Below are 22,199 nucleotides of genomic sequence, written 5' to 3' on the forward strand. Positions count from 1 at the left end.
ATCATACCCAATTTTGCGATTAGGTAACCTGTTACCGAATCGCCAAATGGGTTTGCGATTCGGTATTAGGAAGGGGCATGTTTTAAGACATCCCTTCCTAATACTGTATCGCATCGGTATGCATGAATGTTTTGTGACTGAGAATGCGGTCGCAAAACATTCGCATTTTACCACCTACTTCAAGTAGGTGGTAAGACATTCCCAAATGGGAAGGGGTCTCTAAGGGACCCCTTCCCCATTGCGAATGTTTGTAAAAGCATTTTTAAGAGGAGGCAGTGGTCCCACGCACTGCTTGCGACCTCACATATTACATCACTCATGACATGGTCAGTGACATCACTGATGACATCTCAAATGTCATCACTGATATCATCCACAATATTACTAACGAACCCACTCACACCCAATAGGTTTAGGGGATTTATAGAGCGCGTAGCTGCCCTTAGGCTCCCCAGCGCTAGGAGGAACTTACTTAACGGAGGTAATCTAGATCAGAGTGTCTGATATCGAGAGGTTTTAAGGAAATAGTAGTGTTTTGAGTTTTTTCCTAAATGCTAGTTTGTCGGTTATCATGCTGGGCCTCTGTTATTCACAGCTCTATTGGCGATACACAGGGCTTTGAACCTAATCCTCAACTGGACTGGAAGCCAGTGCAGTTTGCTTAGGGCTGTTCTGGTTGACTGCTGTTTAGGGATTTGTAGTAGAGTCCTTGCTGCAGTGTTCTGCACTACCTGTATCCGGTTGATGACGTATTTAGGGGTGCCCAGATACAACAAGTTCCCGTAGTCCAGCTGTGATAGGTTTAATGCTTGGACCACAATTCTGCGCGATTGTTCAGGTAAAATAGGGAGGACTTTTCGAAGCATATGGAGAAGTCCAAAGCATTTACCAGAGAGTTTCTTTGCTTGGATCTCCATGTTAAGATTTTTGTCTAGCCAAATCCCCAGGTTTTTGATGGCAGTCTTGGGGGTTGGAGGTTCTCCCAAACGAGTAGGCCATCCTATAAGATTTCTGGGGACTGTTTTGTTTCCCAGGAACATAAGTTCTGTTTTGTCCCCGTTCCGTTTGAGGGAACATTTACACATCCATTCAGCTATTTGAGTCATGCAGGGTCCTAAGTTGTTGTGTAATGAATGTGGGTCGTTTGTCACAGATAATACAAGTTTTGTATCATCTGCGTAGGACGCTATGGATGGACCAAATCCATGTACTATCCTAGCTAAAGGTTGCATGTAAATATTAAAAAGTGTGGGGCTCAGTGCCGAGCCCTGTGGCACTCCACATGGTAGTTGTAGGGTATCTAATAGGTGGTTCCCTTCAAGCAATTGAAATGACCTGTCTTTCAAGAATGCAGTCAGCCACTCCAACGCTGTGCCTGTGATACCTTCTTCCTTTAGCCTATTGATCAATGTATAGTGGTCCACTGTATCCAATGTGGCGCTCAGATCCAGGAGTAGAATAGGCGCTGTACATCTTTGGTCTAACACTCCTCTTAAATCCTCCGTTACCACCAACAGAGCTGTCTGTACTATGTTGGGGCCGGAAACCCATTTGTGTGTCATGTAACCTTTGATTTTTTTTCGAGATATTGGGACAAAGGAAGGTTTACAGTTTTTTCAGCAATTTTTCCTAACAATGATAGGAGCGAAATGGGTCGGTAGTTTCCAGGTTCCGCTGGATCTAGCTGGGGTTTCTTCAATAATGGCCTTATGATCGCGTGTTTCCATGTGTTTGGGACTTTGCCTTGGGAGAGGGAGAGTGAAATCAAGGCTGCAGTGAATGATTTTGCTCTTGTGCCTGCTTGTAGTAGGATCTCTGGTGAAATTGGATCTTGTGGCGAGCCAGATTTAATTCTTTGCACGGTGGAGATCAGATCCTCTACTTGTATTTCTGGAAACTGATCTAGTCCCTTTCCTGTTTTCAAAGTCAAAAGTCAAAATAAGCTTTATTCGATATTTACATTGAATATCATAAAAGCATTCATAATATTGGTTAAAAGAAAGTCATTTTACAATTATAACACATAATTATCAAAAAGAGATATAGAGTTTGAAAGACATTTTCATTTCATTTTAAGAAGAAGAACACAATGTTAAGAACAGGCTAATGTACATTAGGATCTTTAGCAAACTGCCGAATCAAGTTATCACTGCTAACGAATTTCTAAATTTAAGTAGTAATTTTAAGAAATGTTCCATTTTACATATGACATCCCTGTCCTCCAGCTCTTGTAAATGTTCCAGTGCATCTCTGCACGACCTTAGTCCCCATCTTCTCAGCAAAGGTCTCAATAAGGATTTCCTGGGGGTCGTATAATAGGTACAAAATAATATAGAATGAATGTTTTTTTTTTTTTTTTTTATTAAACCTTTATTTGTACAGAAAGGATATACAAATCTGGACCTACAACCAGTCCGGCCGGCCACGACACGATATAGCAATCAAGAAATCCAGAAGGAAAATATACAGAATCAATCATAATGGAGCGCAACCAATACAGCCCAAAAAGGGGGGGGGGGGGGAGGATCTGGACGGCCCGCAAACAGGAACAAAGAAGGTTAATTTTTATAATATTACAATAAGGAGTATAACAGGCTCGGTTACAGCATAAATGAATCCGGGTTCCCCAAAGCAAATCAGTGGCTACAAAAAGGCTAAAGGGCAGCAACGCGGAGGAGTGGCACTACAGTATACATCAGTATGAAAACAGATGCGGTTAACACAAATCAATATTCAAGTAGACTCATCGTATACACATCCACCACCCAGTAGCACATCGGAAACAGAACAAAGGAACCGGAATATCGACATCAGTAGAACTAACCCGTCATACTAACCTTTGGGAGAGAAAAAGGAAGAGGGGAGGGGCAGGAAGAGGGGAAAAGGAAAAATACAGACTGAAAAAGAAGAACGCCGCGCCGATACAAGCACCCCGTAGCAAGGACACATTAAAGAGCAGGATTATTAGCAACGAGGAGGGGATGGGAGTCGCAATTGAAATACGGCATAATCACAAGAAGGAGAGCAGTGATGATAATGACCCCATCCCAAGCATACCAAGGGGGGCAGGGACAGACGCTGCGCTCCTATAAGAGACACAAAAGGGCCATAGAACTAAGAAAAATAAAACCCACAGATAAGACCCATCCCACCCATCCCACCCAGCACCCCTGCAGAAGGCTACGGCCTACCCCCCCAGCAGCGTGCCTGTCGCCCTAAATCAGAACCCGAAATGTAGCAGAGATAAGAGAGAGAAGAGGAATAAAGAGACAAAAAGAAGGACATGAAGACAGAAAGACATAGGAGGGAGGAGTAAAGGAGCAGAGACAAAACGGTCGGCCTCGGCCCTCCGCCCAACCATACAATCGTAATACGTTTAAATGAGAACGACACAATCTCGAGCGTCAGAGAACTTACAAGGGGGTCACCCACAGCACTATGTATACGGGCAACTGCGCCACGGATCTGTATACCAGCAGTCCACCGGGAGCATAGTATCTCACACCAGGCCTTTCTTAGCCACAATTACCACCCACCACATGACAGCGGGAAGTGAGCAACATGGTGCGGGGCAATCATACGAATGAGAAAAATTCCGATAAAAACGTAGGCCAGGGAGGTCAATCCATAGGCAAGAGAACAAAGGTCCGGGCATGCAGTTCAGGTGTCCCAACAATGTTAACAAGGGCAAGAAAAGACAGAAGTTCAGTCTCGCCGTCCGGGAAAGCGGGGGTTTTCTTGCAGTACAGAAACACGACCTCATCAGGGCAAAGATATGCAGCAGTCCACCATGCTTCTCGGGCACTCGGGTAGGATCGGGCCCCAGCACCATATCCAAGTCCCCGAACTCCAAACATTGAAGCGCAGGAGGTTCCGAAACCACTTGCTTGCATACCTGTTGACGGACAGCGGCATGAACCCTCGGCATGATCGAGGGGGGCGAGGCAGTGGCAGCAGTGAGACGAGAAGGAACCACAAAGAACCGTCCATCTAAGATGGCGGCGGACCGCACTGATCCCCCAGGGGCAGCAGGGGCCAAGGCCGCAAGCAAGGATCGTAGTGCGCCAAGAACATCGCCAATTGTAGGCTCACGTACACATGTCCAGGCCCCCGTGCAGTCCAGCATCCCAAGTCCGCCGTCTTGAGGATATCCGCAGCCTAGCTCGACGGCCGCCATTTTGCAGTTTTAGCCTCGTCACCACCCTCCGCGACTCTCGGAGCAGACCGGCAGATGCGGACCCCCGCAGGTATTAAGGGGGTCCCAGCAATGGCAGCCTTGGTGCAGAAAGGAGAGCCGCCAAAGTCGGGGGTCCGCCTGTACTATCGCTGGCGTGTCTGACGAACAGAGTCCGGGCGAGAGGCTCCAGGGTGGATGGACGGAGCATCGGCGGGGGGACCCCTTCACACGATCAGTCCTCGGAGCATCGCGCCCCGCACCAGCCTCACGGCCGCCAAGGCAAGCCCGGATCAGGACCACCAGGATGCTGGCACAATGGCCTCTCGCCAGTGGCTCACGCTCTCGGCCGGGGCCGACGTTTACATCAACGCCAGGCTGGGTCCAATAGGCGAGGCCCCGGTCTCATCACCGCGGAGGCCCCGGTCCCACCGGGGCATAACTTCGGAACCGCGGCACGCAGGAGTCTCCAGGTCAGACGGTGAGTAGGAGCAACACTTTACGTTTCTGTTTCTGCTCGAGTGTGTCGTTTCGGGGCAGGATATGCAGCAGGATATGCGAGTCAGGCCGGCAGGCTGACGGAGCCGAGCTAGAGAGCGACCATCACGATCGCGAGCTTGGCTCCTCCCCATAGAATGAATGCTTGATTGAACAGAAGTATCATCACAGGGACATAGGCCCAAATTTCGCGACCAATCATTACATATCGGAAAAGTTATTAAGCGAAAAAAAGAGCCCAGCCTAAATCTTGTAAGCAACATTCTTGTAAAACAGGAATAGTCAGTGGAAGGATATCGTTGTAACCCCTTATTCACGGTGATCCTTTGATAGACCTGGATTGATTTATTTAATTTCTGAGTAGTCCACCTTTTGGCTTCCAGGTGGTCCAATAGAGTCTTTCTCAGTTTTTTCCTTGAGATGTGCTCCAATGTCGTTGGGTCAGTATAATACTCAGGCCGATCTATATCTTGAAATACCTTCTTGACGTATGCTAGCCATTTCATATGTTTTGCCCCCACCAAGTTAAGAATATCCATTATTATATCTCGATTTAGAGCAGTCTCAGTGGTGGTCCAGATTTTATGCCATAGAAGGGGTGGCTCAACTTTAATTAGATCTGTGATGAACGGTAGGCCTAGCTCTATGTGAATCATATAGACTGATGTTGCTTTTGGTGTCGCTAGCAGATATCTTAGGAAATTATTTTCTGCTACTTTGATTGATGAGATGTTATTATCAATACCCCACAGGCCGGCCCCATAGATCGCTGTTGAAACACACTTGGCTTTGTATATCATGATAAGTTGTTTTACTGGCCTCCCTCCTATTTTGCTTGCACAGTCACGTATACCTCCAATTGCTCTAACAAAGGCAAGTTTCCTTGCTTTTACAGCAGGCTGCCATAGCACCTTCCTATTTATGCTTATACCAAGATACGTGAAATTGTCAACTGTCTCCAGTTTTTTATCCTTAATAAATATAGGATATGGAATTGTCTTTCTTCCCTTACTGCATGCCATAGAGACGGTCTTCCCAATGTTCACTTTCAAGCCCCTTTCATGCATATAATTGGTAAATGCAGCAACAGCTCTTTGTAGTCCCAATCTTGTTTGTGAGATGATAGCCGCATCGTCGGCATACAACAAGATTGGGATGGCTTGGCCTCCCACCTTAGGGTAGTCGCATTCGATATTTTTTAAATGCTCACCAATGGCGTTTATATAGAGGGAAAAAAGCAGGGGGGCTAGGATGCACCCCTGCCTAACCCCTCTATTGATGGTAAACCTTGGTGAACATTCTCCCTTCAAGCCAAACCGCACCCTGGCACCAGCGTCTTTATACAGTTTGATATTAAAGGCAAGAATTGATGGGTCCATCCCTAGACACTCAAGAGTTTCCCATAGCTGGTCGTGGACCACACAATCAAATGCAGAGCTTAAATCAATATATGTTATGTAGAGACTTCCCTTCTTAATCTCTACATATTTCGACATAATAAGATGTAAATTCAAGCTCTGCTCGACTGTACCCCTTCCCGTTCGGAAACCATATTGGAATCTTGAGAGTATGTCCTCCTCTTCTGTCCACTTGTGCAAACGTTTCAGGATGATTCGCCCCGCGATCTTCATCGAAGAATCGAGCAAGGAGATAGGCCGATAACATGATGGCAGGTGCCTGTCTCCTTTTTTATATATGGGTATCACTATTGCTTCAGCCCAAGTTGGAATTTGGCCAGAGACATTCGCGGAATTCAAAGCAGCGGTTAGTATTGGTGCCCACATATATATTTCAGCCTTAAAGACATCTCCAGGGATGGCATCCGGACCAGGTGCCTTCCCGGACGGACTCTCCCTTATTGCTTCCATCACCTCTTCATATGTAAACACAATGTTAGTAATACTTTTGCTCATAGGTGGTGATGTTATATATGGAGGCAGGATGGAATCCAACGGGGTGCAATTTGAGGAAGTTGGTTTACTGTATAATTCTTGGAAGTGGACAGCCCAGGTATCACCATCAATTGCAAGATCCAGATGCCTCTCGGGCATTTTTGTCCATGGGAGTGGGGTGTTTAGAAATTTCCAGAAGGCTGAGGAGTCATGGTTTTCACTTGTTGACAAGAGAGTCTGCCAAGCTTCCTCCTTCAGAGTGTTTTTCCTATTTTTAATAGCAAGATGATATCGAAGTCTGGCTTGTCGTATCTCCATAATTTGTTTAGGTGTTGTGTGAAGAGCTTTCTTCAGTGATTTTAGAGCTCTTGTGCAGTCCTTATCAAACCACCCTTTTGGGGTAATGGGGCCTTGCTTGAACTGTCTTGTAAGAAGTGTTTTAAGACTCTCTTGGATTTTCAAGAAGGCTTCCAGGATAGATTGGGGGTGTTCATTTGTGGACAGACATATGTGTATCTCCTCCCACCTCAGCTTCAGTAAGTTTTTAAGAAGATTAGCTGGATTAATTTTGTCCCATTTAAGGGTATAACCATTTAGTGTCCCTAATCTGATAGGTTGTTCATAGTTAATTCTGGGATTTTCATGGCCAATGCTGGAAAGGGGTAACACAATGGCTAAAGCCAAAGGATAATGATCACCAAAAAGGTGGTCAAGGGTGTCCCAACAAGATATGAAAGAGGCATGCATCTTCGAAAAGAGGATGAAGTCAATGGTAGAATTTACTGCTCTGCCGTGAAATGTCGGTTTAAATGGTTTCAAAGGAAGTGATAAGACATTTGCAAAATCTAAATTAAAAGATGCCATAAAATTATTTAATAATTCCCCTATGTTTGTATGTACGAAATGATCAGGCATATCGTCCTCTAATTCCTTGTCTTGTGGGGGAGAAAAGTCACACACCCCCCTAGAGATATTCTGACAGATATGACAATTAAAATCACCCATAAATGCTGTCACACACTCACCGCCACGCATATCTTTGATCGAAACAATAGATTGAGACAAGTCATCTAATACTTTCTCCAAACGATCTATGGGCATATTATTATAAAAATTAATGATTAAGAGACTCAAAGCTGAGCCCAAATCCATAACTATTATTTGGTAAGAGTCCCTTACACTAACGTATATACACAGACCCCCCCGATGTCTGCCCTGGTTACTCTCTATTGCTGATGAATGAAAGGTTTGGAAGCCCAATAAGTGTATCGGGGTAAGCACCCAAGTTTCCTGGAAACACAGGACAGAATAGGAATTTACTACCTCCAGCCATGCTGGTTGAACAATTTTTGAAGATATTCCTGCCAAGTTCCAACTAAGCATATGTAGTTTGGAGGATAGTTCTTGAGTTTCCACACAGGTAGGCAGAGTATTTATATTTATATTATTTTGCTGACTAACTGGGGGCGAACAGTGTGCTGAAAACTGTATATTTGCCCCATTTACCAGTCCTTTTGGTGTCTTGCTATTTTCCGAAAAGCTCTTCATGGGTGATACATTTAGAAATATACTAGCATTGTTCTCCCCCTCCAACCTTTGGGCCTTCTCTGCAGTGAGTCAGTCTATATCCTCCAAACCATAGAGTGGCTCATAATAGTTGTTGCAGGGAAAATTCCAGGAGGGAGTTATTGGCGGGAAACAGTTGCCATAACCCGCTTGGTCATATCTAGGAGTTAAGGGGGTTTTGTTTCTCCACGGCCTGCCATTAAACAGATGTAGATCGTGGGTAGGAAAAATATCACCCCTCTTTCCCTGTACTGGGAAAAGAAAATTTCGCGATGGTCTTTGGTGGTATTGGGTAATAGGATTCTCATGATAGTGTTTAAAACGATATGGTTTTGGGGGCATTAAGGCTTCTGGATAAAAATATGGTAAGGATTTAGGTGAAATCGGGCCTTTATTGGTAGCTGTAAACCAGTCCATTATGTGGATGGTAACTCTAGGGTCTTTAAAAGTGATTATTATTACATCGCCCTCAATGTCTTTGGGGCGTAGGCCCACCCAGCTAGTTCTCCTCACCATGATGATGTCACCGTTTAGGTTGGTGTGGCAATGGCCTGTTATTTTTTAGCCAATAAATGACCTTATTTTTCAGGCTGACAGGGTCTTCATGTCCTGCTGAAGATGGTAAAGGCGGAACCCCCGTTAAAACAATGACATTATGGGATGCTGCTGGAGGTAGATCCACATGTCTCTCACCCAGTGGTCTCTTATGTTTCTGAACAAAATTTTTCGTATCCCGCGTGGATTTGGTGTTCCCCATTCTTGCCGAATCCACGAGAGATTTTATTTGGGCTGACTGTGCTCGAGGATCTATAGGCAATTTGGATGAACCAGAGGGAACTTTATTTGTTGGCCGCAAAGCAGCTAAGGGTATTGGTATAGTAGGGGTATTTGATACCTTTGGAGTTTTATCAGAATTGGACGTTTTTACCTCTTTTGTCACTTTCTCTCTCTCCTTAGTAATCGGTGGGGGGATTACCAAATCCTTACTAATTAGAGTGTTTAGGGTGGGGCATCCTATAAGAGTATCCAATTGAGCTCCTAATTTCTTTACTCTCTCCACTATTGGGATAAGTAATGCTTTCATTGGGTGCTCCATCGCATCTACAAAGTCTTTTATGGTGGGAGGAACCTGGGTAGTCAGTGTATTTCTAAGGACGTTGGGTGCCCCTTCAGCTATTTTATGTAATTCTTTCATTAATGAGTCCTTATGAGGCATTAATTTGTGGATGGTGGTATCTGCCTGGCCCAAACTTTTTTTCCTACACTTTTTCGGGTGAGATCTAAAGACTACCTTTTTCCTTTTCCCATAGTTAGGGCCTCTCAGCGATTTGGGGGCTTTGTGTTTAAAGGTGAATAGATCACATTGTCTTCGCTGTCCCACCTCCGAGGATTTAGATGCCTCCATAATACATGAACTTTCTGGAGTCTTAGGAGGTTTAGGAGTGTCAAAGTCAATGAGATCAATAATTGAGTTACTGCTAGGAAGAGGTTGCTCCAGTTGGTGACTTGTAGAATTTCCATCTTTAGGAGACGAGCTGGACTGGAAAATTAAAGGAATGTTATCCGTATTAAATAGCTCGTCATCAGTATTTTCCCGAATTGGGTAGTCCAGCTGGACGTCAGGAAGAACTTTAATACCAGGATCCAAAACTGTGTTTTTAAGTTGCTCAATTGATAGACGTCTAGCAGCACGGCGCTCTGCCAGGGCCAGCTCTTTATCGACCTCAACATTGGCTTTTATAAAATATTTATCCAGTGGGCCCAAAATGGAAGAACCTACCCTGGATGGTAAAACGTCATCAGTGGGCAAAGACATACCTGGCGTGTAATCCTGAAATCGCGATGTATAGAGATGAATCCCAAAAACAGATTAGTACACGACAGGGGTATGGCCAAGCCGAGCCTTGTCTGGCCTTGGAGGGCCATAGAGGGCCCGCCCTTTGCCCGGGCTTCGCCCCGGGCTGCGACCCGCGCGCGTCCCGCGGTGCGCGTTAGTGGACTTAATTAAGTTCCTATTAGATGAGAGGAGGCGTAGCACTGGGAGGGGGCGCGGCTCACGCGGGAAGAGGACCCAGCTGTTGGTGGTGGATGCTGGTCCTCGCAGTCCCGGGGCTGCGCCTCTCGCCTCCTCTGCGGCCACGGAGTTGGTCTCGTCCACACGCTGGGAATAGAATGTTGCACAGAGTCTTGTCAGCTACTCCTGTAGCAACGGGCAGGACACACAAGGCGAAAGACCTCAGAACGAGCGGCACCCTGTTTTAATATTTATGTCTTCATTTGTGATGAGGGAGGGGTCATCTGTTATGATGTGTCTATTTTGTTGTAAATTCTCATATAGTAGTTCCACTTTATTTTTAAAAAAGTTCGCCTTCTGATTACATCTTTCCATTGATGAGGGTTGGTTGTTTACCTCTAGGTTAGATGTTAAGGAGCGTACTACTTTGATTAGTTCTTTTGAGAAATTCTGTGACTATTAATTTTTTCTTCATAGAATTTGTTCTGCGCTTGAATCATCTCCCTATGGTATTGTCTAATCGCTGCTTTATATTGACTTTTGATGTCAGGATCATAGTTTTTTTCTCCACAACCTTTCTAATCTTTTACATGATTTGTTCGTAGTAGTTAATTGCTTATTGAACCATGGGGCTTTTATCCTAACCTCTAGTTTACTTTGTTTGGTTTTCTGTGAATGTTGGGCTACAACTTTGTTAAGCCAGTCATACCAAGTTTTATTGGACTCGTCTATGTCCTCTGTTAGGCTTGGCGCTTGGTCTTCTAGTTTAGACCTTATGTTTCAGGTAGGGATTTTGGCCATTTGTTCTTGATCCTAGTTACTTTGTGAATGGTGTGTCGAGCCTGTGTATTTTCACGTATAAATGGGATGAAATAGTGATCTGACCATGCCATTGGTAATAGGATCCCTACCTTCAGTTTAGGGTCATTTGAGAAAATGGCATCCGGTGTGTGTCCCCTTTACACATGTGCTTGTGTTTATCAGTTGTTTTAGTTGCATGGCCTCCATGTCATAGAGTAGTCTTGTCGCTGTGGTATCATCTGGTTCATCCAGATCGATGTTAAAGTCCCCCAATACTGTAGTGGAACTCTTACCAGCCGCCATGTCTGCAATCAGTGCGGGAAATTCCTCTATGAATGATGTTGGAGGACCTGGGGTTCTATTAATGAGTGAGTCTGAAAATGAATTATTGGCCGACAGTTTGAGGCTGAAATGTACCATTTCACTGTTAATGGTGATGACAGGTAATATCATGCATTCATAGGTATTTCTATAAATGATTGCTACCCCACCTCCTTTCTTTTCCTTCCTATCTTGTCTTCGGAAAGGAAATCTGGGGGTAGTGCTTGGATTATATCGGGGGACGACCAGTCTTTCAGCCACGTTTCAGTAACAAAGAGGATGTCGAGTTCTTCACTCTCTAATAACATTATTATTTCTGTGGTGTATGCTGGCATGGACCTGCTATTGAAAAGTCCCATTTTACAGAGCTCAGTTTTTTTTGGCATGTCTAGTTGTGATGGTCCTTCATTTTTATCTGGGTAAATCTTAGTCTGGCAATGTGGGCATGACATCTCCTTCCCTATCAAGCTTGTAGGTGCCAGAGCTATTGCACAATGGGCTTTACCATATATCTTAATGAGAGTAGAGCGTCTCTATCATGTGTGATGGGCTTACCGTTTTTTGGAACGGATCCAGCATGGATCCTTGCCTTTGACCGTGTCCGGACACGGACAGGTGCAGACGGGCTTGCCTCGCCAGCGGCACGCCCGCTGAGCGTATCCGCTGCGCGTTCGCACTGTGGGCGCCATAAGTAGATTTTTCTCAACTACTAGTACGCTGACCTATTGCCCGCTTCCCACGAGGGTGATGCCTCTCAGCTGTGCACACTTGTCCTGCCCCGCCCAGCTATCATTTCACTGTTTGGCGTGAGTCAAGCTTCCCAACAGCGAGTAAAACATTCAGTTCAACTTTCAATTTTAAAAACATTTGATTCTAAAAACAAAATATTACAGTGTAATTGGTCTAAAAAGCATTCTGAGTAATTTTTACAAAGTGATAAGTTCAACTTCTGAAATACTCTGGCTTTGAAAAGACTGTGCAAATAAGCAAAATGAGCAAGTCAGTGCCCTCTGGTACAGTGTGTCTGATCACTGTCAGTTTCTCTCACCGTGTTCGCGCTGCGTGTGCAATAAGTAGATTTATTTCAACTACTAGAACGCTGACCTATCCCCCGCTCCCCACGTGGGTGATGCCTCTCAGCTGTGCACACTTGTCCTGGCCGCCCCCAACTATCTTCTCACTGTTTGGCGTGAGTCAAGCTTCCCCACAGCGAGTAACACATTCACTTCAACTTTCAATTTTAAAAACACATTTGATTCTAAAAACGAAATATTACAGTGCAACTGGTCTAAAAAGCATTTCGAGTGATTTTTACATCGAACCTTTCATACACCCACTCCCACACAAACATTCGCAAACCCATTCACAACCCTATACCACTTACACAGTCAGACACCCATACGGGTACTCAGATAACTAATCACCTGTACAGCTACTCACACACCCATACAACCACTTATACTCCAACTGGAAGACTGATACAGACATTCAGACAACCTACTCAGTGACCCATACATTCACTGAGTCAACTAATCACTCACTTATACAGTCAGTCACGCAATCACTGAATCATCGATACAGGCACTCATACACGCTCTGTTTCATCAATACACCTTGATATATAAACTAAACATTTTTAAAACACTCACAGTCACCGAATCGTGTCATCAATAATGTCATCAGTGATGTAATTTGAGCTGTCATCAGTGATGTCACTGACCATGTTATGATTTATGTAATCTGTGAGGTCATAAGCAGTGCATTGCAGGGGCTCGAGTTATAGTTAGCTCAGCTAACTATAACTGCTGAATTTCTCTGGTTTTGTATGAGTGAAATGTTGGCCTAACTATAACGTCCCTGTAACCTTTGTTTTATCAGTAAATATATATATATATATATATATATATTAATTTGTATTAATAAATGTATTCATAGGGTTATATTTAACAGTGATTGTTTTGGTATTTTTTAAATATATCTGTTTTAGGTTTATGTTTTTCTGGGGGTGTTTCTTTAATTTTTGGTTAATTGTAATATTTTTTGTTGTAGTTTATTATGAGTTTAAGGTTAATTTGAAATTGTTTTTTTTTAATCTAAATTTGTCTTTTTGTGTGCATTTTTAGGGATAATATTCTGGTTGATATCGTGTTAATCGATATTTTTAATATCATTTGTTTATTTCTGAGCGATGATATTAGTGTTTCTGATAATTTTGTTATAGATATATGTAAAAATCGATTTTATTGTAAATTATATTGGTCTGTTCAATATTAGTAATTTTATTAGTTATGTAAAAAGAGGCAATATTTTTGTAATCAATATTGAAATTCTGATATATGTGTATATTGATATTTGCAGGATTGATAATATGTCACAGATACTATTTTTTCCATGCAAAAATAGAAGTCTGTACATCTGTGTGCACAAAATGGAATTCACAAAAGTTGTACAGGTTTGTACCTTAAAACCAGTGACTGGGGCAGATTTCCAGGTCTAACCTAGAAAACGTTTGTGAGTTCCGAAGATGAGTAAATCTACATCAACGTCAGGTTGTAAATCACAGGGTGTAGATTGGCTCTTTTTTTGTGAATTGGACCCAAAATGAGGAGCAGGTTGCGAATAGCTTCCCAGGTCATACTTAGAGTGTAATGTTTCCTGTGTCTTCCCCTGCCTCCCTATGTGTATGTGTGAATGTGGGAGGGGGATGAGTGTTTGGTCTAAACATTTCAATGCTGCGAATGACAAGTGTAATCTAGAACTGCATTTCCAAATGAAATGCCCTGCACCCAACTGCCAAGAACATAAAGCATGTGTTAGAAGCTACACCCCTGAATCTATGTACTTCAACTGCATATTAATATGATAATCCATTTTCATAGTTGGCACTGAACGTTTGTGTAACTGCTGCACCTTGGTTTTTTTAACTGATATTGCATTCCTGGATTTTTCTTTTTAAATGTTTTTTGTAATTGTTTGCAATGGTTTTAATTAATCGAGCAAAAGTAAACTTAATTACTTACTTACACCTCCGGGGAGATAGCAAAGGCACGATTTACAACCTGTAGCAGAGAGTTACCTATGCCTTTAATCTGTAACTCCGGGACCGCACTTTCAGCTAAAAAAACAGGGATGTATCAAGGATCATTATTACTGAAGATTCCTTCATTTTCATGTTGGAAGCACAAGCAGGACAAGCAAATAACCACAGTGAATCTCTGCAGGTAGAGTGATCTAAAGCCAGGTGGCAGTGAAAATAAAAACATGCATAAAGCACACAAAAATAGGTACTTTGCTGCAGATGATAAGGCAGTACCAATACTAATATAATAAAGAGAGAGCCCAAACCTTTGAGGCGGGTTATCTCGGGAACCACAGCACCAATCACAACACCCAATACAGCGTCGGAAAGGGCAGTTGCAGCAGAAGGACATAGGCTATACAGATGCCCACCATATACATTTAAAAGGTAAAAGAACCGTGCCAGCAAAGTAGTCCCTTGTGGGCGTGTCTGCGTTGTGCTGTGGGCGTGTGCTGGGGGCGTGACAAACGCTGGGGGCTTGTGGTACGTTCCGCCCTTCATGCCATGTCTCATATCGTGTGCTGTGGGCGTGTGCTGGGGGCGTGGGCGTGTGCGGGGCGTGGGAATACGGAAAAAAAAGCGAGCGTTGTGCTCAATATTTCATTGTTTTTTCTTCCCAGGCTCTGCACATTTCAGCTCCGGGTGTCCACCCTACTCCCTTTAAATACCCCTGCACCCCATAATCATAACCCACTGTTGTAATCTGCTTATATTAAAATGTATATGTATAATGGTGCTTTGGGAGATGTGTTTTAATCTACCCACACCTTATGTATATTTTCTGTGGTACATTCCTGCTCCCCCCCTTGCCCCTTCCTGATGGTATGCTCCACTGAAGTCTACCTTAGAATGTTGACTGCCAACTGGCAGTCTTGGAGAGAGGGTGACTGAATAAAGACAAGTTCTTACTTTCTACCGCATCAAGAGTCTTCTTTACAACACTGGCGACGAGGCGTAGAACCTGGCGCAGGGGGCCTTGCTGTCACCTCCCCTTTCAGTGCTCTCTCCATCCAGTGACCATGTGCCATGGTGATGTTCGTGCTTCAGTGCAGCTGTGATTGAAGAGCTCAAGCGTAAACTTCTCTTTGGTGCCTTTTGGTGCTAGTGGTGAGCTTTATCTTTGCTTGCTTAATTGGAAGTGATCCTTGTCATTCTGGTCCAGCTGTGGAGGCTTTCTCTCAGTTGAAAGCTGTTCATCCTGTGTACGTGTACCATTGTGAAGTTCGTGCCTTTATGCAGTTTTGAGGAGGAATTCAAAAAGGAAGTAACAACTTTGGTACCTGCTTCCTGTAAGAGTCCCTGGCCTGCATGCCCAGCTGAGTGAAAACATCGCTGGGTGCGTGATTGTGCAGGAATAAAAATTTAGTTAAATCGGTGGTCGGATGTTGACGTCGACAATAATAACTCAGAGTGACCTTTTGGGACAAAGTGTTCGGTTCCTCTAGCACAATTCATTCAAAACTAGGTGCTGTACGCAGCTGGATTACTCCTCACGGGTGCTGTTGTCAATCTTCTGTGATTATTGTCTTCTGAGCACCGCTATCAGTTCCCCTCAGATTGCCTTTTGTCAGGTTCCCAGTTCAATAGCAGAGTTCGTTAATTCCTACAGGAGGCAGCACATCCATATTCGAGGGTCATCAGAGAGGTGTTCGTCAAACTCTCAGTGCATTTCTCGTCAGTTTCCCGGTGCCCCAGCCGCCTCAGATCCGGTTCTGCTTTCCGGTCCCTGTCTGCAGCTCAGGCATTCTGCGTTCGCCTCTTCCAGGAGACAGTTTCCGAAATTAGCTGAATCTGTGGTTTTCCGTGCTGAAGTGGCGCAGAAATTCTCTTCAGACAACTCAACTCTTGAGGGTCGCAAAGTCCTGACATACACGTACTGTGACCCCTTGGCTGAATCGTTCGTTTTCCGAAGACTGCGTCGACAGATTTATCACAGCAGCAGCTTGTGAAGTGTTTCCTTCATACTCAGCGTACCTATCAAGTAAGACTGTCCCATTTTTGTTCCCCTGCATTTCTCCCTACCTCAGGTACGATTATTTTTGGGCTATACTGGCTTATTTTCAGGGTTTCAGGCATTTTAGTCGTGCCCCTGGTGGTCCCCTCACCCCAGTGGGTACTATTTTCTTCAGTGTGTCACAGCGTCTACGGTGATACACACACCAAGCAAATCAGAACTCTTCTACATATCATCCGGTCTTCAACGGTGACACACACACCATTACTTAAAGAACATTTTTTGGACGCATTTTATTGTTTACATTGAATTCATCAGTGTACCAAACATTTGCTAATTTCTTCTTCTCCCTATGGACAGTGTTGGAATGTAGGTAGTTTAGCGTGCCATGTACTCATAGTTCACCCGGTAATTTGTCAAGTGTTCTCTTATGGTCAGCAATGTGAACGGTTAGATAAAGTACCCCTCTTTATAGCGAGTATGTTACCTTGTTTTCTATTAATAAGGGGTTCCACTGGGACCAGGGTAACCTGTTCGTTCTTAGTCGGTGCTATCAGTATGATATAGTGCCAGGTATACATGTGATTTATTCTCTAGAGGGTTCTCCTTACCTCCCTCTCCTTATTTCCACTCTGTGCTCCATCCTTAACACTCCCCTTCCCCTCTGGTGTGTCATAGCGTCCTCACGGTGACACACATCCCAGTCTTACCTACCCGCTTGTTATGTGGCTTTACTATAATATGCCTTTAAGACTCGTATAGACCATCAGTGCACATTGTACCTTCTCACCTAGGTGCGATAATATACCTTAAAGTGAAGAACATAGTAAAGTTATCCTATACTTTTCCCAGCCGTTTGACTTTTTCACATCTGTGTATAGTACTGGAAATTCTCCCTCATTGCAGTGAGATCGTACAACGAGTGACATCCGGATTCCTATTGAAGGTGCATTGTTCCCAGTGATTCTTATACTGCCAGTTTTGTACTCCTTGTTCTCAGAATATTGGGTGGCCCACCTTTAGTTAGCTCCTCCCTGGGTAGTGATTCTCACCTTTTTTCCCCCTCTTTCCTTCGGGGTTAGAGTGATAGGGACCCCTGCCTCTGGGTGCCCGCACCTCTAGCTTTTGTACATTTGCCCCTTCCTTTTAAGATAGGGGGTTCCTTTCTTTCCTTCCTTCCCTCATGGCTGCCCCATCCACGTCCTCCAGGGACCAGCCTGAAGGGGGTACCCACAATCCCAGCAGTAGAGTGGAACTACGTATGATGTACGATCTAGTTAGTTGTTCCAATTTTAATGTTTATAAACACAAGGTATCGCTAATTAGCTATGCTGGGGAGCCCATACACTTGAGGGGCATGGTAAAGATGAAGGCCTAACCAGCTTTCGCGAGGTCGGAGAGTAGTCATTCTTCCGTCAGGGAACATGGGTAATATGTACACTCTTTTCCCTTTAAAAGAATCCTGCAGTAAGTCCAGCCTAGTAATCTCTGCTAAAGTACTTTGGAGTTTCACCCTACAGTATAACCCGTCAGTAGTGCAAGCCGGGACATAGGTACAATTGAGGATAACTATGACAAGATATTGCCTGCATTCAGGAGTTTAGGAATGTTCTTTTCTTCAACCAGTATGTATTTAGCTTTGTGTCTTCTAGGGATTATATTCAAGATGCATTCTGATTGTTTTTTTGCGTGATTCACTGTTAGCTTTAACATGGTATTACTTTTTGCATCTGTCGTCTATCCTTACTTTTTTATCCTTACCGGGATCCTGCCAGGGATGCTCTTTGTTTTTCCCTTTTCCTTCCACCTGTACCCTTTCTCTCTCCTTCCCCGTGGCTTATCTCTTTCGTTAGCCTAGGGGAGATGTGTTGTATCTGATCTTCTCATGTTGACAACGTGGTATGCCCCTTTCTCTCTTTTCGTTCGTTTGTTCCTTCCTACCTTCCTTCCCTTCTTCTGTTCTTCTGTTCCTTCTTTATCGAAGGGAGATGTGTTGTAATCTGCTTATATTAAAATGTATATGTATAATGGTGCTTTGGGAGATGTGTTTTAATCTACCCACACCTTATGTATATTTTCTATGGTACATTCCTGCTCCCCCCCCTGCCCCTTCCTGATGGTATGCTCCACTGAAGTCTACCTTAGAATGTTGACTGCCAACTGGCAGTCTTGGAGAGAGGGTGACTGAATAAAGACAAGTTCTTACTTTCTACCGCATCAAGAGTCTTCTTTACAACACCCACCCTTACTCCTTAAAATACGACAAAACCCTTAAACACTAACCCATCTTAACCCTATAAATATACCCTGTACCCCAAAACCCAAACCTATCCTTAAACCCTAAAAATATCCCTGTATCCCAAAACCCAAACCTAGCCCTGAACCATATAAATACCCCTGTACCTCAAAACCCAAACCTACCCCTGAACCCTAAAATACCCCTGTACCTCAAAACCCAAACCTAGCCCTGAACCCTAAAAATACCCCTGTACCCCAAAACCCAAACCTAGCCCTGCACCCTAAAATTACCCCATACCCCAATACCCAAACCTAGCCCTGAACCCTAAAAATAACCCTGTACCCCAAAACCCATAGCTATCCCTAAACCCTAAAACTACCCCTGTACCCCATAACCCAAAACTATATCTGAACCCTTGAAATACCCAAACACCCAAAACATATACCTCAGTACCCCAAAACATATACCCCTATACCCATACTTACCTTATCCAAACATTCATGCATTTACAACAAATTTCGTTGTAAATGTATGTATGGTAAAAGCATATAAAATGTAATGCCATGCGTTAAAATGGCATTGCGGAGTCATGGTACTTTCGTAATGAAAGTATGCAGAGTGATGGTATGCGGAAAGAAAGTTGCGGAATAATGGGTGTTTACCCTCCCCCGGTAAGTACATTGGTGGCACGGCGGCCCACATCTCCAGCAACATACTCATTTTTTTTCACCACCGATTTGAAAAAAGCAAAGGTCTCTCTCATTGATGGCCACCACTGACATACACTTTTAGACACACCTCCCGCCACAAGTTCTAGAATTGCGAACTTTAGAGCTGGGGAGCATTCGAATCTCGGCATCAGCTCAACATCCTGTGATTCCAGGCAAATCGCTTTGTCTCCCCGTGACTACCACAAATGAATGTGTTCTTCTGTAATGTAAATTGTGCTCATGCCATGTTGTCGAGTTCGCGCTACATAATATTGCAAGGAAAAATAAAGTAGGGAAACTCGAGTTCACACACTACTGAACGCGCACTCTTAATGTGCATCAGCAGTGCACTGTGAATCTGAGCATTTCACAGGCCTGTCACAGATAAGAAATGCTATCAAAACGAAATCCTACAAAACAATATACTACTGGCCGGCAGCAATTCATACCCGGACAACGTCGGGACGGGCTGCTAGTTTGGTATACTTTAGCTGTGAAAAAGAAACTTCCTCCACAATACAAGTTTCATGTGTACAAAGATGACAATCCATTGATACCTCAAAGGTAAATGTTGATGAAGGCAAGTGCCCAAACTAATGCTAAATGTAAACCTACCTTGAGTTGTCATGTCTAGGAAAGGATTGCAGAAATCTTCAGCCAACATGACCTTCGATTGAAACTTCATTATATGGTATTATGATTTAAAGTGGGAGGACAGGTTTTGTTTTATAGGTGTAATAGTTGATAGGAATGATGAGGGGAGGGGCTGATGCGACAACAGTGTTTTAGGGTATAACATCCTGAGAGGAAGCGAGACAGGCAAATCGCCATGAGAAGTTTCAGTGAGATGCAGACTGGCATGTAAAAGTTACAGTAAAAATGTACTTTTTGGGTTGTGTATTATTGTTGCTGTCCCACTCCTATGTTTTGATTTTCTGCATTCTGTCCATCAATTGTGTGTCTGTTGCTTTCGCACCCTAAGTGTGCAAGGTATGTCCAGACCTGGGTCCTGGGCTCACTGTGCCACTGGAATCAAGCTATCCTGGCTGAAGAGGGGTGAAACCCCGAAACTGTCCATAGGATGCTTTTTTCCAGTCCAGGGAGGACCTGGCTTGGCAGTTTGGGCTGGACTGTGCCCATGAGGCACAGGGTCAAGACTGATTTGCATATGGCCAGGTCTAAACTGGGGTGGCATGGTGAGCAAAGGAATGATGGATTTAACCCAGATCTCTTGACTGGGGGTGAATGTTTTGATTTGTTCTGCATTCCGTCCATCAATTGTGTGTCTTTTGCTGTCCCACTCCTACGGGCAGTCATCACAGTCAGGCGTGGACGGCACATGAAAGAGAGGTGGGTGGGGCAAGGGGGGGAGTCGACAGATGATTGGATAGGTAAAATTAAATACAAAAATAAATAAAATCACTTACCTTGTGCTTGCCGTATCGCTGATTCAGTGACGCAGTGAGCGCAAGGTAAGTGGTTTTATTTATTTTTATATACCGCTCTTACCTGTGCCGGCCGCACCTGACTGCAGCATGTTCTTTAAAAAAAAAATTGAAAAGTCTACCAATTCACAAGTAGGATAGAGGTACTTTTAAAGGCTCTAAGGGAATTTGACCACTCACTCCTCACATTCAGAAATGCAGATCCCCAACAGGACAGAGCTTGTCTTCCCACTGCCCTCCAATATACTATGAGTATAGTAGAGGTGGGAGTAGCGGAATGCTACTCCCACCTCTACTATACTCATAGACGTCTGATGAATCTAAGGGCATGTCCCCTTGTAAGAGCGGCCCATTATGGTATGAATTTCAGAAATGTTACAATGTACTAAACGAATTACAGGAGAAAAACGGTGATTCAAAGTTAGCATTTTCACTCATCTTGGAGGACTGGGAAATATTGTTTGTCAAAGAGAGTAGGTATATTGATGAACAGTTTCCACAGTATACGAGGTAATTATTTACACTTAGGCAACAGACTGCAGGTTTGTATGGCTGGTTTCTGACTAGGCCTAGCAGTGGGTGGGTCCTGCAGTGTATTGTTTCAAAAACTAGGACCTTGACCACAGAGTGATACACAGTCCTTTCGTTATTGGACTCTTAAGGAATTAAGCTGTAAACTGAGTGAGAAAAGTCCATTTTCAAGTCTGCCAAAAGATCCAGGCACACACGATAATACTATTTCTGCCCTGACCCTCCTAGGGGCTACATATAGCGTCAGATCTTCTGGAAACAACATTATGTGATGTGACTGGGACGATTATGGGCCACTTATTTACTTCGGTTTCTGCAGGCAAACAATTTAGGTTTATGGATTATATGGACCATGGTGTTATTGGGTGAAAATAATACCTGGAAATTTGGTCGGCGCCACAACTATGCAAACATGCGCTGGCGAGATGAGTAATATGAGTGCATTTGTAAGGCTGAACAACGGGAGGGCCACTTCTTTTTTTTTAATTCAAAATATTTTATTGAGATTTCTTAATGAATAATAAAAGACATACAATAAATATTTATAAGAGATATGACACTATCAGAATCAAATTCAAGTTTAAAATAAAAAGTAGGGGAGGGAACATCCAATAATAGATTAATGCTTGTCTATAAATAGAGCTACTATAACATATTACATAACGTTATGTAATGGATTTTAACGCAGCTGAAATTAAGAAATTAAAAAGTTTACTTTCAAGGTCATTTAAATTCTGTGTTTAGGTAACAGATTTGCATATTAACAATTTATAGACAAAGGGGCAGATTTATGATGACTGGCGCATCCCCAGGGATGCGCCAGTTATTTTGCGCCGCTGCTCCGCCACCCATGGTGCGCCGCATTTACAATGCGGCGCACCATGGGGCAAAAACGGCACAGATGCGTGACGCATCTGTGCCGTAAAGGTGGCGCATTGCTGGAGTTGCGTCGCAAGCGCGACGCAGCTCCAGCAA

The 22,199-nt window shown here is 43.8% G+C and overlaps 1 protein-coding gene and 1 long non-coding RNA gene across 3 annotated transcripts in view; one reads left to right on the forward strand and one right to left on the reverse strand.

The window, feature by feature from the left end:
- The window catches only part of LOC144762865 (uncharacterized), a 189,865-nt gene extending 171,362 nt beyond the window's left edge, over positions 1-18,503 (reverse strand). Inside the window, exon 1 of the long non-coding RNA XR_013596154.1 lies at positions 15,255-18,503. This is a non-coding gene — a long non-coding RNA (uncharacterized LOC144762865). The remainder of the gene's footprint in view (positions 1-15,254) is intronic.
- Positions 1-22,199, forward strand: part of MRAP2 (melanocortin 2 receptor accessory protein 2) — a 1,067,096-nt gene that overhangs the window by 618,246 nt on the left and 426,651 nt on the right. The gene's annotated exons all lie outside the window — the stretch shown is intronic.

This window comes from Lissotriton helveticus, chromosome 6 (assembly GCF_964261635.1).
Source record: "Lissotriton helveticus chromosome 6, aLisHel1.1, whole genome shotgun sequence".
Classification (NCBI taxonomy): domain Eukaryota; kingdom Metazoa; phylum Chordata; class Amphibia; order Caudata; family Salamandridae; genus Lissotriton; species Lissotriton helveticus.